Raw genomic sequence first — 18,770 nt, forward strand, 5'->3', positions numbered from 1 at the left:
CAGTGTTCACTTTCTTCCTCCAACCCAGAGATCTTCCAGCCAGGGCACTTTCACTGGTGACCACCTCATCTGTTGAAGAAAGGGAAATTTCTGGGGCTAGTTTAGGACAAAATGAAGCCTTTATGAAACCACCAACTCCACAGCCAGCACTGCCTGTGAAAGGGTTTCCAACAGCTCATGCTATATATGCAGCATATATATGCAAAACTCCTACTCTCTATGTGTCTTGCCTTAGAAAAGAACAGAACCAGTGAAGTGTGATATGTATAAGTCACATCACTTAACAGAATCCCAAGTAGCAAATGGTTATTATAAGAAGCTGCAGCAAAAGAATGTGTCTAGAGCAGAATGAGAATATGTGCTATGGCTAGTAATATATGCAGCATAAATGTTTTTTGAAAGAACCATCTGGGTGGTGTGTGTTACCACATTGGCACTAGCACTACTCTTCCTTTTGAAAATTTGGGGATCTTGATAGCATTTGGGGGGTAAAAAAACCAGGAGATGTTCTGGTTTTTCAGCACCCATCTATTGTACAGGTCAGATCAACAGAATTTTCAGAAGACTAAATTGCAATAGAAACAGTTTTCATGCAATGTGTTGCTACATTTTGCAGTAAGCACAGTAACCCTCACTATGTCTGTTTTCAGTACAAAAAAGACAAACCAAAACAAAACCAGCTTGCTTCTCCCTACCTTTAGCCATTTACAGCCAAATTTTCACAAGCATGGCAACCTCTGACCCCTTGTTTACACTTTTTAAGCCCTTGCATTTTTCTGATGTTTTATCAAATTCCTTTATTGTTTTCTTCTATTTTCCTCCTTCTCTAAATATATTGATTAGGCCGTGTTTAATTTTAAAAGTTTTTTTTTCTCTTTAAAGTTTCCTGGAAAGAAGAAAAAGAAGTTTTAACATTTTACAAGAAGGATTTTCAGAAAAGTTATTTTTGACGAAGAACTCATTTATTTCTGACATCACCTGGACTACTCCACTTTCAGCTTTCCCATTCTATGCCACATGAACAGGGTGCATTTTTCCAGAGTTCATGGTCCTTACCTATTGATTTTTCAGATTTCTGAGAACATAACAAGAAAATTTGCAGTTAATGGGGTCATGCTAATAATAGTGTTTTAAAACAAACAGCATGGTTGGTTGATGTTTGAACAGTAATCAAGTTTACCAAAGGAAAAATATTTCTTTTCTTTCCAACACTTGCTGCAGCCTCTCAGGGTGAAATGCAAGAGGCATTGAGGAGTGCAAGCAATCTATGGTGGAGAGGTGAAGAAAAATTCTAGCCAGTATATGAAGCAGGACTGAGCAGACAAGAATCTAGATGAAGTTTGGGTAACACCTCTGGGGGGGGGAAAAAGAGGAAAATGCCCACTGCTTTTTAATCTAATTAATCAATAATCCTGCATTTTAAATAAACTTCACAAAAAAAAAAAAAAAAGGCAGCAGGAGAGCTTTTCATTAGACATGTATCTTTTGTCTACTTAGGCACAGAGTTTTGTTTGGAGAACTCTTCATCAAATGCCAGGGCTCACACAAACAAGCAGTGCACCAAGGCTGCTGCTTTTTGAGTCATAGGTCAAAGAGCTAAAGGGAATTGTAGGGCAACTTTTCAACAAGAAGGAAATATTGGCCCAAAATTAAGTCACAATAAATTATGGATGGTGGGAGGGATTTGGAGACATGCTAGAGGGATTTTTGTCAGTCTTGGCCAATTTACTGTTAGCTTTAGTGCTTGAGAAACAGGAAGAATAGTGACAGGAACAAACAGTGTGCAGTAGTGGCACCCATGCAGCCCCAGAGCTGCCCCTGCATACCTGGGAGCCAGCACAGGCACTCATAGTGTAAGTCAGAGCAAATTTCATTGCCGAATACAGTTTGACCTCCCAGTGTAAACTTCAATTTCACCTCTGTTTACTTGAAAACTGCTAGAGAATTATCCCTCTTAGTATCCATCAGGGAAAGAGCATATCCCACCCAGAGCTGAGAGCATGAAACTCCCCTTTGATTGAAACATCTACTCCCTGTATAATGCACGCTTAGTTTCTTGTCTTGACAATAGCAATACTGTAATTATTACCCTGGTGGCAGACAAATATTTCCCCTCCTTTTCCATATTTTTCAAGCCTCTAAGCTTTGGTGACATCACACAATTAATTTAGACTAGTCACTCCTTCTGCCCCAGAGAAATCCAGTTTGAGGCTCTTTATTTCTACATTAGTAAACAACATCCCTGATTTTTGATAACTTGCTTTGCAGCAGGATAACCTGTATTCACTGATCCCAGGGCAGTAGAAATTCCTGCTCTGTTTTAATCACCTGGACTCAGCCAGCACATCATGAGAAGCTGAGTTTGGACATATTTTAGAGACATCAGGAGTAGTTAAAGTTCCCAGCACGGGTGGAGGCTTGCTGGCACAACCAACAGGAGAAAGCCATGACTGCCATCACAGCAGGCAGACACAGATTATTTCTATGTACCAGCAAAGTCAGGCCTTGCTTAACTGGTTCAGCTACAGCAATTCTGTAAATTGTAATTTAGGAGATTGAAACCAGATATCAGCTGCCGATTTCCATCTATCTTCAGGAACTCTGAATTCCCTCCTTTTCCAGTTTCATGTCACAGAACTATTTCCAAAAGCTCAGTATTTTCAGAAGCTGACTTGCAGCTTATCTTAGAATATCAGCTTTGAGGGCAACACACAGCCATATTCATGTCCACACTTACCAGTATTTACTTGACTCAGTTCAATGTCAACAGTTCTGATTCCTCCTGGCTGGTAATTACAGCATATGTGATACAAACCTGGGTGTGCTTCAGTGTGCTGGTTAGCACTTAAACCCTCTTTAGGCTCATCCACCCTGTTTACAGCAACTAACGCTGAGATTACTCAGTAATTGCACTTGTGGGAACTGTAGCAAATGTGTTAGAGCTCAGTATGTTGTCTGCATCTCATGCAGTGTCACTACTGACCACATTCGAAGTTAACTCAAGCAATCTCTGAGGAAATCTCTCAGTCAGCTATCTGTGGTCAGAAAAACAGCTATAAATATGTCTTGAAAAAAAATTGCACAGCTCCTTCTCTGCACATACACAACTCAGAAATGAATGTGAATCAACACAGCCCAAATTGCAACTTTGAGAAAATGCAGCTAAAAAACGTGCACATTAAAATGATGTGGAGGAAGGGACCGTCACAAAGAAGTTTGGTGCACCATAAAACCTGAGACACATCAACAGAAGGGCTCACTGCTCATACTCTCTAGAAAGGACGAAAATAAACACTAGAAGAACCAGAAGGAGGAAAATGGCATACGTATAAAATTTTCATGGTACAGTCCAAAGGAATGGATGAAGACAAGAATGTCTTAGAGCTCATTAAAATAAAAGCCAAATTAGCTCCTTGTCCTCATGATTTCTACCTTGAAAGGCAAAATAAAATATGGTGTCATGAAAAACTAAAGGGGTGACTGCAGTGGAGCCAGGCAAAGAATACTTTTTAGTGGGGGCGGGGGGGCGGGTAGGAGAAAGAGGGAACAAATTAAAACCATGACTGTCTCCCTGGACTGCATAGCATGTGACACCATCTGATAAAATGAGATGGAATTCAAGATGTATAAATATGGTACCAACAAGAATCTGTGAGGATATTTTCAGGGGACACTGGCCCACAAAATGAATGTCTAGGAATTCCAGAATAGCAGACTCCCACTAGCCTTCATGCTGGCACTTGCTGGATTACACACTTTATTTCACAACAACCTACAGATCATCCTTTCCAAAAGGCTTGTATATGCTGAGCACATCTGCCCAAATCCAGGACCCCAAGGCTCCAACTCTATGGGAGTTGCCAAGTCTTAGACAACCAAGATTGTCAAGTCTTAGCAGCATCTTGACAATTATGTGTCTTTGACAGAAGAAACAGGACCAAAGCCATGCATGGGGAATTTGTCAATATGTCCCATTCATATCATACACACAACTAATCTGTGTTTATTGTCTTTTTGGTAAGTCACCCAACCAAAGCAGTTCTCCTTACAAGTCTCACTGACCACTATATCAGCTAATTCAGAAGATGTAGGAACAATCTTTTAAACTGGACTAGTAAAATTCGATTGGCTAAACAGAAAGCTGCTTACAGCCTGCATTTTACATCCAGGGAGATGTAATGTTTAATACACTGTGAGGTTGAACACACACTGAAGTGCATGTTCCTTACCTAGGAGAAGACCAGCAGCCTGCTGACAGGAGAACAGCAGAGTTCCCCTGCCACAGCCAGGGTTTTCAACACACCACAACCAGACCAAACATCTGACTGGATTGTCATGACCACCATCCATGCCCACCAGCTCATCAAAACCTAATTCTCTACTGATATCAGGAAAGATGCTGCATGCTTTCTGGATTGGCTTATCCTCCTATTATAGATTGCCTGCAGCTTTTTTAAAGCTAAACACCATAAATGAAATGCCCTTGGCAAGATCAGAGTTATTTAGTTACTAATTTTTTGCTTCTATGCTTGTCTTGCTTATTTTTATGGGTGATATTTAATCTTCATCTTCCCCACACCATCTTACCAAGGTTGTAAAATTTTGCCCATTCTCTTATTTCTCCAGATGGAGGAGGGAGCCTTTTGCTTTTCTTTTCCCTGTCATTATTTCCTGTTCCTGCCTGATCTATAGATGTTCACAGTGTGTCTGGACCAGATCCTTAAGGGGGTAATTTCGTGGAGCTGATGTCCCATAGTTAGCAAAAGCTGGTAGACAAGGTTATTTTCCTTTCAAGAAGTAGAAACTCTATAGTTTAGTTTTTATTGTTTCTGTTTATCTTCCATCAAACACTGTTACCTGATATAAAAAATAGCTTCTCTTCCTTCTGAGCAGCTTGATTGGTAGTGATGGAAGATGAAGAAGATGAAGAAGAATACAATCCTTCCCTCAGAGTAATTGTCAATAAGTATCAGCTGCCCTACTCCAGCAAATTCAAGGAGTCTTAGGAAAAGCATCAACTAGGCAATGGTGAGAGAAGCAGGATATTTTACATCACTGTTTTAAAAAATGTGCAGCAGTAACCAAACACTCCTTCAAGGGAAAAGCAGCAGCAAGAGCAAGTTGGAGCCTGGAGAAAAGAGAGGCCTCTGAAAGCCCAGAAGGCTGAGATAAACACACCCAACCACAAACCACTGCCTTCTATCAAAGTATTGATCTCCTGTGTGCATCTGCCCCCATCTTCCTCTTAATCATTTTTATAGAGGTACCTGAAAAAGGAGGCAAGCGGTGTAAGATGAAGTGGGATACACGCCTGGTTTCCAAAGACTCGCTTATCCGTGTTGCAATCTCCCCATTGCAGGATTTCTGCATTTGGAATGCAGATTTGAAATGCATTCTGCATTTCCCCATTTGGCAGAAGCGCACTTCTGCAGCAGGATTTCCATGCTTAGAGTCATTTTCATATGTTTATTGTGAAGACTGAAGAAGGCAGGCAGAATGAGTTGTCATCCTTTTCTGCCTGACATCACTTGTTTGGTTTGTTTGTTGTTTTGGCTTTTTTTTTGGTTTGTTTTTGTTTTTAGCTGTGATGTGGGTTGTCTTCAGGAAGAAACTTTTATTTGAAAGTGTAAATAAAATTAGTTTATCCAAACTCAGTTTTCTTGTCTTACTCTTGTTATTCATTCTTCATTTGCATTTATTTTCTTCTTCATTTGATCTGCGTTCCCCCTGTCTATTCTACTCTTTCCTGTACTCATGGCTTTACTCAGGGTTATTTATCAGCTGTTTCCTGTTTTTAAGAGGCAATCTCTCTCTTTTTCTCATTCTAGCATTCACACCCACACTTTCACTTCCACCCCCTAACTGTCACCCATGTCTCTTCATAATTTTCTTCTCTCTTTCTTTTCCTACTTGCATTGATTTCTATGACTCTACTGAAAAAAATAAAGAAAAGAAGGAAAACTGCTGCCCAGCCCAGCAGCAGGGGAGGCAGAAGTGAGTGGGTGGGGAGGTCCAGTGGCAGGCTGACAACTCAGGATGGGGGGATGGGTGGAAGGTATTTTTCTGCTGCTAGAAACCATGCTTTCCTTTTTCATTTGTTACCACTGCTGTTTTCTGCCTTTCAGTTTCTCCTAAAGGCTGTGGTACGACATTAGCATTGTAACAGACATCTTTCATTCCTTGGAGGTGAAATGTTGCAACCAAAGAGAGAATGGAAATCAAGTCTAAATGCACCCAATGTAATCTTTAACTACCTAAAGTAGGATTGCAACTCTCATAGGCTCACAACTGAGACAATGGAGATAAAAGCAATTTCAGAAGGAGTCAAGTCTTTTCTTGTTTCACTAACAATGTGGGAAGATTAGGAAACGTATTTCTTACTAGACAGCACCTATGGATAGGCAGAAAAACATCCAAACAAGATAGAGAAGTCAGAGAAGATCCAGTAGTAGCCTAAGATCGAACGTGTCTTAAACTCACTTTGTTGCATTAGACTAGACTGCCTCAGACATTCAGAGGTCACAGAGGGCTGATTCTAATACACATGTGTAGATCTCAGGTGTCCCTGTTGGGGCTGGGAATGATGTTTGATCCTTAGACTACAACCCAGCTGAGTGCAGGCAAAGCCATTGATATGGAGCTTGTGCTCATGATGACCAAAGAGATGCCACCATAGGGTCTTTTCTCACCAAGGCTCTGTAATAACCAGATGCATGCTGCAAAAAAAGGCTTCTCTGAGGCACCTGAAATCCTCTTCATCAATATGCTAAATCTGCACAGCAGATTCATCAGTGGATTCTTTAATTTACATTTTTAAGAGACTACAATGCATCTGCAGCTGTAGCAGAGAAGGTGATTAGATACATGGTGATAAATATACTTGGAAGGGATATTGTTACACATACTAATTGCACATACTTTGATATTGTGTTTTCCACAACTCAGTAGTGCTCCTTTTCCCCATAAAGAGTTTCTCAAAAGAACAAGGGTTCCTATCACAGTCCCAGAGTACTTAAAAATCAGGTCAGAAGCAGAGAGGAATTGTTTGCCATAAAATCTGGGTGGAGATCTTACATGGTTTTAATAGGCATAAAGCTATATTGAACCTGATCACTTTTAATGTCATCAAACACTCTCCCTGGCTGAAGAGCTGCTTGCATCATGTTTCTGTGGGCTTAAGGAGTTAAAGCCAACCCAGTGGCCTCACCAGAGGCAGCTCTGAAGCTCCCTCCTCAGTGCAGCCTTTTTCCAGGCATCCAGTGAGTGCATACATCTTGCCCAAACCACACATGCAGCTCTGACACAGCCAGGGTACATACTGCCTCCATCCCCAGCACAGCGAGGATGGGCTCTGCCCCTGGCCTGGGGCTGGGCCTGAGGAGGGGAAAAAATGTCATTGTAGAGAGAAACTGGTATTTCTGCAGCAATAGTTGGAGGGACAGTGAGGATGTGGGAAGGGGAGAGAACATTCTGGGAAAGGATAGACACATAGGCTTCAAATCTGTACGGATCTGAGCTTCATTAACTGCACAGTTCACAGAATGACACATTTGTCTTTATTCTGGCAGCTCGTGGGCCAGTGATGGTGTCCTGTGAGGAGAATATAACAGAGGACCTTAATGTCTTTAGGAACCTGAAGGCATTATTACAACACAAATAACGTTTGGGCTGTACTCTCAGAGACAGTTCAGAGCAGCAGTGGTAATCACCTTTCAATCTAAGCAACCCTGCCCAGGCAGCTCTGATGTACTCACACTCCACTGGGCCAGGACAGATACCAGGGCTGCAGCTGGAGACTGTCCTGGCCAATTTGTCTTGTAGGGCAAAGCCTTGTGGAGAGGCTTTCTACTGATAAAAATTATCTTCATGGCTGTGGTTAGGATCTTCCCATGCACCAGCCCAGCACTGAGCTAATGCTGTGTTCTCATCAGCTGAATCCCAGTTGCTTTTAGGGAGCCTGGGTGAGATGATCAGTGGGTCCAAGGAAAACTCCATTATAATGAGCAGAGCTGCTTTGGCTGATGGCAGGTGATCACCTCCTGCAAAAGGAGTTTGTTCGTCCACTACTGAAACTCAGCCAGCTCAGGAGAGAGTTGCCAGAAGGAAAAAGATTGTGTGGCAAATTTTGAGATGGGATGCATGAAAGCACAAAGGCAATTCTTTGGTTGTAATTTCACCAAGAAACCAGAAAGGGAATCAACTTATTAATGAGGAAAGTGTCTGCTAAGAAATGAGCAAAGGTAGCAGCCATATTTACAGCAGTGTAACGACAACAACATGCAGTGGGCAGAAGGCTCAGGGGACAAGGTGAGCAGGGACATGCAGGGGCAATGCAGAGCCATCTATCCTGCTGCTTTGGCTGCTTGTGTGCCACACCACAGATCCCCACCCAGGCAGCAGCTGAAAGCCCCACAAGGTCTCCTGTTTAAACCTTCATCTGTCAGGTGAGCTGAGGTCCCTGGCAATGTGCACGTGCAATCTGAGGAGAAATATCCCATTAAAGAGGTCACTCATATGGCACACTTGCAGCTAACTGAGACCATTCAAGTTATATTCACGGAAAAGCTCTCGGTGACAAATCTTCCATGAAAATTTTGGTTCAGCCCTCAGGCTGTTTTGCATATGCCTGAGCAGATGGGGATGGGCTGTCCTTGTTGTCCAAGATGTTAATGGGGATCCTTCCCACAGAGCTATGGGATGGACCAGGAAGTCATGGACCTTGCTCTAGAACAGAAGGAGGGTGATAAAAAGGACCAAAATCCCTAAAACAAATAGGTGCCTTAAATCACGGAGAGTGTCCACAAAATCCTCTGACACCTCTTTCAGCCCACCACCCCCAAGCTGCATCAGTAGTCTTAATTTTTATTCTAGAGACTAAGTTAACTGGAACCACAAATTTCATTCTCACCACTCCATCCATCTCTGAATTCTGCTACCATGACTGAGGCACCCTAAGCCTGCTCTGTGGGCTGCTTCCTCTTTGACCCCACCTGGCAACAGGAGAGTTATGATCCCTGCCCAGGCTCCGTATGCAGCAGTGAAAACTCCAGTAAAGTCAGGAAACACAAGATAAGATGTTAATCTTTTCCAAATTAAACAATCAGGAAAAAAAGAGATAATTTTGGACTGATAAATGTGTCAATAACTCAGTATCCATTTTAGTATTTCTCAGCTACAAAACCCCACATGACATTTCAAAAAAATCTCATCCAGATTTGTTTGCCCCAGTTTTCAATGCTAGTATCTCTGTGTAGGAAAAAAAAATAGTCTACCACTCACAGGAAAAAAAAAATAGAAGAGAGTGCGGGAAGGACATTATTTAATTTATATGATAGATGTAGTTAGAAACAGTTACAGGAAAATCTTTCCCCTTTCCTAAATGAAACCTCCCAAATTTTCTTAGGGTGATGTAGTCATTATTTTCCAAAAAATCCAATATCTTCAGGAGTCTGTCATCTGGATATGACCAAATGTGGATCTCTATGTCCCAGTTGTCTGTGGTGAGACTACAATCAGCAATAGAAAACACACATTTTGCAAGATTTTTGTCAGAAGATAATACCTTTAAGGATTACTAATTTCCTCTAATACTCAGAGGAAAGGCAGGTGGCCACCATTTATAATACCACTTCCAAATGTCTGCTTCTGGAATTTGGGGGGGTTTAATAGGTTTGTTTTTGGTCCAATTTGGTTTGATTTGGTTTTTTGACGGAAAGATCTTCAGCATCAAGCTGATCTAGTGACATAGGTAAGAAAAAATGGAGAATTCTCCCTGGTCCTACCCCAGTGAATTCAGTCATCAGTTCATTTCAGTGCTTTCCTCTGTTTAATTTTATTTTTCCCAGATAAAGCACAGTCAACACCATCAACTGAGAGAGACTTCCAGTATGGCAAATGATCCCATGGAAAAGTTCTTAATATCAGTGGACTTGGGGATTAATTTCTTGAGAGGAGATATTTCCCTCTCTGATGTCTGAAATAATGATTTAAAGGCAGAGTCTGGGGAGATCCCATGGACCAGGCGGCTGTCTTTTGGATCACTGATGTTGGGGAAGATGCTATCTCACCATTAAGATGAAGCTATTGGGAGTATACCCATTTCCTCCATCAAGTCTAGAACTTCCCCTAGAGTTTTTCTAGTACTTTTTACTGCCATTCTTCCATTAAAAGAGGGGAAACCCAAACCTTGTCAATACAGTCTCATTGATCAATAATGGTGGCATTCTTTGCTTTGCTTTTAACATTCAGTTCATATGTGGTAATATTCAGAGGACTTATAAACCTTCAAAACTCAGAGCTACCACTTTCCCCCACAGGTCTTTCCAGAGCTATCTCTCCTCTCCAGCAGCTCCAGGTGAATGCAGATGCAAACATGTTTGCTGTCCCACAAGGTTGACTTCTGGACACCTGACCTGAATGCCATTAATAAACAAATGGTCTTGCAAGATAGTGCTCTAAGAAATTCTACAGAGCTGATCTGATGCTATTGCTTATTATTCAAGCAAACTTTTTCCTTGTGTTTGATAGCAGAAAGTCTCCACTGCAATGCCAGGCATGAGATAAGGCCAAGTTACATTCAGGGATCCATGAAACCAGTAACATTATTTGCCATTAACCCACCAACATACATGAATGGATTTGAATGTCTCATAGAGCTAAGAAAATATCTGCTGCATTGCTCATTGTTTTTTGGGGAAAAAAAGAGGTAAATGTTTTTCTTCATTTTCTCTGAATTATTTCTATCTCAATAGATATCTCAATGGACATTTTTCATATTGCATTTCCTTTAGAAAAATGCCCCAGGAAAAAAATACGCATCCCTTGTCCCACACTGCTCTGTGCTGAGGTTCTCTGATGTCTCCACACTTCTCTCTTCTTCTTGCTTGTTAATGACATAATGCTTTCTGCTCCTTGTCACTTTAACTTGCAAAATGCCATTAAGAGGCAACACAAAATATGAATAGCTCTTGGTGCAGCCTTTCCACATCAGCACTTGCAAGGATTGATCAGAAGAAAGCTGCCTTTGTTAGAAGGTGGGGAGCAGATGGGTTGTGTGATGAGGTGATGGTAGCTACAACCACTTAATGAAGACAGTTTTGAGACCAGTGATCTTGGAAAAGAGAGGTAGAAAAGTGTCATGCAGCTCTTTCTAGGAACTAATCATTTGCTTACTTTTGTGACCAGTGAAGATTCACAGAAAAAGCATTTTTCCCCAAAGGGCTAAAAAAATCTCTTCTCAGTAAGTGACCAAAGCCAAGGCTACATCAAACACATCAGAGATCTGTTTGCTCTGCAGGCTGGAACTGCCCGTGGAGCAGGTCAGAAGAACAAATTAGCTTAAACACATGAGATCTGTGGTACAGTGTGGTTGTATGGTGCTTATAGGCATAGAATTCACTAATACAAAGTCATATTAAGATAAAGGCTTTGGAATCTGTATTATATAATTCAGTGTTTCCTGTGAACCATGTCAAGGATCATCTTGTCTTCACAAAAGCCTCATATTAACTCTCCTCACAGGGTGTCAAAAATGTCACTGGAGCAAAACTGAAGAAAGGCTAATGCTGCTTCTGGGTTATCCCATTCCTGGAAGTGTTCAAGGCCAGGCAACCTGGTCTGGTGGTTTTCCAAAATGCCCCTTTCCATGGCAGGGAGTTGGAAAGAGACGATCTTTAAGGTGTTTTAAGACATAAACCATTCCATGATTCTGTGGTTCCATGTTTATTTGTCCACTCTTGTGACCCAAAAGAAAGCAAATATTGCAAGGCATTATTTCATACAGCAGATAATGTCCTAATTAGTCACAGCAAGAGGGCTCAACAGTGAACAAGAGAGACATGGATGGCATCTGGAATAATTTCTAGTGAATCAAACAGCAGAAGTAGCTAAGTAGCTCAGGCCAGAGAGCTCTGATGAAGGGATTTGTGAGAAGAAGGGAGGGTGAAAAACCCTGCAGATGAATTGTGAGGGAGCAAGCAGAAGGCAGGAGGACCAGAAGCAGGAATTAGTACTGGCAAAAATATAAGTAAGATTTAGAGTTCTTGAGGTGTCTGGACACCTCTGACACACACGCTGTCTGGACACCCTGCAGTGAGGATTTGGAGGCGGACAGAAAAGCGATGGAGGGTTGGAGTGTGAGTAACAGAGCAAACACAGTTCTCTCTTAATAAAATCCAAGTCAGATCTTATTTTTGTTGACAGGAGACAGTGATTTCAAGCAAGTTTTTCCCATTTATCCTATTATGAATAAGATCAAAATCCAGACCCAGAAGAAGCCAGGGTTCATTATAATCAGCTCTTTGAAGTTCGGGGAACAAAACACAGCCTGATTGCAAACAGGAGAAGGAGCACTCTAATCAGTGTACCTTTTCAGATTAAGATGTGTTTAAAGATTTCCAAATAAGTGGAGTCATCAGGTGAGTAGAAAAGAATACATTCGGACATGGCAGAAAATAATATCCTAGTTTTCCTGCTCCTTGGTTAGAAAAAGCTCTATTTAACTTCAGAAAGAAAGGTTGAGTGACATCAGATACACAGGTTAGGACGGAATAATTTTTATTGTTTGAAGAATTTTATTTTCTTTCAGAAAGGAACAGCAGGCTTTGAAGATTTCACTATGCATGTAAGGATAGCAATCTATCATAAAAACATAAGTAGAACTGAAAACAGCTCAGAGTAAAGAATTTCCTGGAATCTATCTGCTATTATAACTCACCCTTAAAAATTAGCAGTTAAGAAGGTACGAGTTTGCAAAGACCAATTATAATTTACTCTGAAAAGCAGAGATTAATATTCAGCAACTAGAACAATTTGAAGAGGGGAGAAGTATCAATACTATCTTTAAAGCTGTAAAACTGGAAATTACATTTTTAAATTCACTCTCTACCGAGCTATGGAAACAGAATAACAGCAATCATGTAATTTTAGGTCAGATTCTAACCCAAACACAGTCTTGCACAGTAAAAGAAGGGATAATTGCCTAATACCTTCCCAGCAAATAAACTTTAAATCTGCTCCCCTGCTTGCTTTGGAAGTTCCCTGCAATAGTCCTTGGCTTGCGTTTATGTGAATTGATTGAAAGTCCCTAAATGCTACATTAGTCAGTCTCCACATGCTGCATAAAGATGAGCACTCAGACAGCAATTAATAATAACTCCTGGCATCAAGTAGAAGAGATAACATCTAAGGCTGATGCTGGTATTGAAATGAAATGTTATGTTTGGCAAGAAGTTTCTAAACAGACCATAAAGGCTCAGGTGCTTTAATGCACATTTGTTTAAATGCCTGTTCCCTTTTCCCCCTCTGCTGTGTTGTAGTCCCCCTCTGAAGTGTTGTAGTCAGAAGTTTGGTTCATTCAGAATTTCATGGCATATGTTTTTCCCTGGAAACACATCTCTGGATAGCTTCCATTGCATATCCTCTCTCCACCCAACTAGATCACAATGAGTTGCTATGTTCTTTTTCTTGGAAAGACACTTGGAAACCAGGGGAGGGAGGAAGTAATTTTTACTTAAGAAAGAAGGAGAAAGAACAGACAACAACACAAGGTAGTGTACCTCACTGACAACCCTAAGGGACTAAGAAGCAAGTATTTTGCAAGTAATGCAAAATATTAATCATTAAATTAGCTTATATGAAAATGGTACTGAAAGAATCCATTGTCCAAATGCAGTTTGCTTTTAGAACCAGAACCTAAGGGATTAATCTCTCCTCCTTTTGTTGGGCTTTTGCTTAGCAGAAGAATATGGGGAAATTAAACTTTCCAAATAATCTTTCTATTCTGTCAATTTAAATTTCTTCTAAACACCTATTTTATAACAAAAAATTTAGTAAAAAACTAAATCCCTGAGAATTTATCTCTGGGATTTTGCTATCATTAACCATTTACCTCTCTTAAATTTCACTGGGCTTTCATTCACTTGCTGTTATGTCCCTGGGCTTGTTTTCTTCTCAAGACAATCTCCAGGGAAATTCTGGGGCCACTCACCAGGATGTTTTACCATTATTTTCCCTCTTGATATTTCTGCCTGTATCAGTGCATTGAGCTGTGATGTTTTAGTTTGGTTCATGGGTGCAGTTTGGAAAGGAGTTATCTTGCAGTTGTCTCCATTTACCATACTCTAAGAGGCACCAGTGCACAGGACCAGGACAGAGGTGCCTCAGAAGCATTGAAATGCACTTGTTGTGGACCCAGGGTCATCACCATCACTTCCAGCACAAACCACTCCTATCAGCTTACATCACTTCTCAGGACAGATGTAACCTGCACAATGCCAGGGCACACCTGAACAAGTCAGTGGGATCCCAGCCTTTGTACTGATTGGCAGTACCAAGTCCTGGGGTGCCAAAATCAGTAGATAGCTGGGCTTGAATAGGAGGGCTGAAAGACACCACAGCCTGCAGGGAAGGAGAACAGGAGTGATCAGCCTTGTCTTTCCTCCCAGAAGCTCCTACTGCCTCCCCACCAGTCTGATTGGCCTTGAGCTTGGAACAGAAAACACTGTGCCACCTTTGGAGTCTGCTCAGAGAACCATTAGTATATCAAGCTCAATGGAAACAGCATTGTAAAAATCAACCTACCTTTTTAACATTTAATTGGATGCAGACTCTGTTTCTTGATTAAAATTTGACATAGAAGAAAGGAATATCAGAATAAGTCTACTAACTACAGCATTTTGGGAAGTCATTTTCCCTGGTGCAAAGCAGGAAAGGAAAAAAAAAACTTCCACGTAGATCCAGCAGCATTTTGGACACATTATTGCACTGGTTTACAGAGTTAAAATGCAAAACACTGGAAGAAGAGTTCCTGTCTTTTCTTCCTTAATAAAGCACTTAGAAATATTTGCATTCATGTTTTCAAGAAACAAAACACGTGCTTATAGAAGATTTTAAAATGCTCATGCAGGCTCATCTCTCCAAAAATACTGACAGTTTTTGTTTGTTTGTTTTAAATAAGCAGGACTCTGATTATCGGTTTCATGCATAGCAGCTGTATTTTTATGAGTCAACAGAATTTCTACGAAAGCTTCTTTGACTGAAGCCACCAGATTATCAAACTGGTATTAGTCATGGTGGTGCCAGTGAAGTCTATGAAGGACTTCTGTCTGTAGCATCTGGGGCCTGTGACCCAAGTATTTTCTTGCTCTACTCAACACAGTGACACACCAATGAATTTTGAATGAAATCATGTCACAAATATGTAACCTCCTTAATCCAACGAAAACTGAATAAATAAATAAACAAACTTTAAAAACAAGAATAAAAATGTGTCAACTAATAAATAAATTGATTGTTGGTACTGTAGGGGAAAAAATCTTTTTCTGCTTTCAAAGACTGCTGCTAAACCCAAAATGCTGTATTTCTTAGTAACCTGGTTTTAAAAATAATACTCTATTGCTAAATAAAGTGATTGTTGCATAATAAGAATATGCTTAAATAACCGAGATTGTCCCTTTTATTTTGTACTGTGAAGCGATTATTCAGTCATGATGAATATTTTCCAAGAATGACTGTGATCCAAAATTAATCTTCTGGCAGCATTGTTCTATTGATCCATTCACTGGTTTTAAATAAAAGTAATGCACTGTGTTTTCAGAGCAATAGGCCACACAGAGCTTCGAAGAACACCTAGGACAGTGTCTTCTACCTGTCTTGCCCAGAGTTCTACTGGGAGTCTATGAGCCATTCAATCCTTCACTCACTACTTGGAGCAACCTTCATATGAAGTGAAGTTATTACACTTCAAGAGTATTTCTCACATAAATGCAGTGAAGCTTAGTAACTCCTGTCTAAGATGAGCTGCAGGTTCAGGATGAGGTGTACCAGTGAACCAAACATTAATTGACTATCAATCATGCTCTCTGAACATAAGCAAGAGCTATCTTGCTTTTAAATAGAGCACATTTAGTAGAAAAGAGTATAAAAGTTATTAAATGTTAAGTTGGCAGCATTCAGAATAATCTGCTCTAGGTTTTTATACTCAAAATATTTGAGAACTATGGGTTTGATGAAGGGAAAAAAAAAACCAATAACATAACTTTTATGCAGATATTAAAGTGTCTTAAGGAGGAGAAAGGCAATTGAGCTAGCAATACCGAACAACTGGGGCAAACCAACCATCCTCATGGTAGAAACCAGTCAGGATAGGGTCAATATAATTGTCTAGTAACAGGGTACAAATATTGGGTAACCTTTGCTCCCTGCAGCTGCAGCAAAGAGCACTGCGGTGCTGCAACAGAGGGGCAGCATCCTGGTTCTGCAGCAGGATCCAGGGAGGTAAAGACCTCCTCTTCCTCACACCCTCAGCACTTCATGGGGTTCCTAGTCCCCAGGAAACCTTTGCTCATGGAGTGTTTTATCTCAGTGGGTGTATTTTGTCTGAAGGGAACAGCTGCTCTAGCTCCAAAGCAGAGGCCAACTATGCTTTAAAAGAGGCTCCCAGCCCATGAACTCTGAAACAAAAGGTCAGCCTGAGGTCCCTTTTATTTCCAGAGTAAGATGAGCCATTGAAGGGGTGAATAAACCTGACTAGCTGATACGAAGCTCATTATGATGCCCATACCCATTTTTGTTCAGGAAAGTAAACCTGATCTGTTGGAAACAATATCTTGGGCTTTTATACAGTAATTATAGAGAACTAAGATCAGTATTTTTAAATGAAAGTGATGACAATGCTTTATGAAATGAGTAGCAACAGAGCTGATTTAGATCCTTTATACTGCTAATGAAATGTGAATAAGTAGGAGTCTCATTATCTGCACTTTAGTGTATGCCTTAGATTGTTCATTATCTTACCACTTAGTGAATTGGTATCTGTGCATATGAGTGATCCTAATGGTTTTTACACAAAAAGTCTCCAGCTTTGTTTAGAAAGTGGTGCTTCAATGACTATATTTTGGTTGTAAGCACAATATCTGTATACTATCTGTATACAATGTCTAATGGCTTGCAGCTTCAAAGAAAAATTATTTCAATAAAAACTAGATATTTTCTGAGAGAAAAAAATCCTGTAATGTGTTCAAACCCTTTTTACTATGCAATAATTAGCATTTTCTAAGCATTCACTTGGAAAATGAGACTTTTAAACATTCTGGATCACTTGTATTCGTATTGCAGAGAAAGGAAAACAGAGACAGTAACCTCTTGACCACCTCTATTTTCAAAGAAAAGACCAGGAAGAAAAGAAAATCATCAGAGGATGAAGTCTAAACCATGGGTTATTGCAGGAGGCATCCTCGTATTCTGTAGGCCATAGTTCAGCATCTTGCTTTTCCTGCCTCCTGTACTCTTCACATGGGTTCCTCCTGAAGTCCTATCAGCTGCCCCTGATAGAACTTTGCATCCCAAGGAGGAGATGGTATAGATGAGTGTGTATTGGAGAGGCTAACTCCCTTGTCAACACACCTAATAAAATAAACAATAATAACAACATACAATTTTTCCCCAAAGCCCCAAGCAGCCCTGACAGAAAACTTCTTCCAAGTGTGATGGGACTGGACTTTAGTACATTTCCTCCATAGTTAATGTGATGCCTCATTGTTTAATTAGATCTGCTGGATGTCTCTCTGCCATCTGCTCCCTTCCAAAAGCCAGCACCTGTCAGCATAAGCTCCAGCACTGACTCTCCAATGACTGGCAGAATGTATTTCCTCCTAAGACGACATGTATTGTTTCCTAAGAAGCCATCACCTGGGGGTGTCATCCACAGCAGAAAATAAGCACCCTAACTTTGATATTTTAGTTGGACTCTCCTTGCTGTATAGTATCAGACAATGGGAAAAATGATAGGAGAGAGTAAAGACAAATATTTTAAGGCTCAAGGAAAATGCTAAAAATTAAAAGAATAAAACAGTCTTAGGAATAAAACACATCCCTGTTTGTATTTAATAGGACTTCATATTTTCAAATGCTTTGCTCACAGCACAGGCAGGCAGCTGGAAGAGCCAGCATGCACAGTATCACTTTACCTCCCACATGACCCTCCACTTGGAAAGATTCTCCTCAGCCCCAGTTCTCTCATGGTTAGGATTTGGGTAGCAGTGCTGCTGGGACAAGTGTCTGGATTCTGGCACTGTGGGCTCTTTCCACATCAGATCACAAGACACAGGTCCCTGCTGGGGGCACCTCCTACCATTAATGTTTGTAAAGCTTTGAGGGTATTTCTGCATTTCACATCTGCTGGCAAACAGACCTGTCCAGTTGGGCCTTCCCACTGAAGTCCCCAGGCAAGCTGGGGCCACGTCAGACCTCATATGTGACAGCAGTAATTTAATTTCTGCTAAGCCAGTGATGTGATGCACTACCAAAATCACACTTGGCACATTAGCTGTCAGGCAGCCACCAAACACACACATCTGTAAACAGGACACCTTTCCTATGCCCCCTCCTCTTTTTTTTGCCACAGTTTCTATGTCTCACATATATATCCCTCTAAGCTTTCATATGTCAGGAAAGCTCATTGTTTAAAGGATTGTGTGAAGGGAGGATGTTTGCCTAACACCAAAAACTAATTTGGAACCAGGAGGCAATAAGACTCACTTTAAGAGAACAGATGACTTCCAGTTTGCATTTGTTGGCTGGAAACAAACCATTCATCTAAAATTCACTGGGGCTGGGATTTCTCAGGTGAAATCCTAGCCCTATTAAAATCAGTGAGCATTTTGCCATTGCCTACACATTCAACATTTCTTGTGCAGAGAACCTGGAAACTACCAATGTTTTCACAGACAACATACACACCAAGGAAAATATTTAGAGCAAAGGAGAAAATT

The sequence above is a fragment of the Sylvia atricapilla genome, chromosome 3, assembly GCF_009819655.1.
Source record: "Sylvia atricapilla isolate bSylAtr1 chromosome 3, bSylAtr1.pri, whole genome shotgun sequence".
In the NCBI taxonomy this organism is placed as follows: domain Eukaryota; kingdom Metazoa; phylum Chordata; class Aves; order Passeriformes; family Sylviidae; genus Sylvia; species Sylvia atricapilla.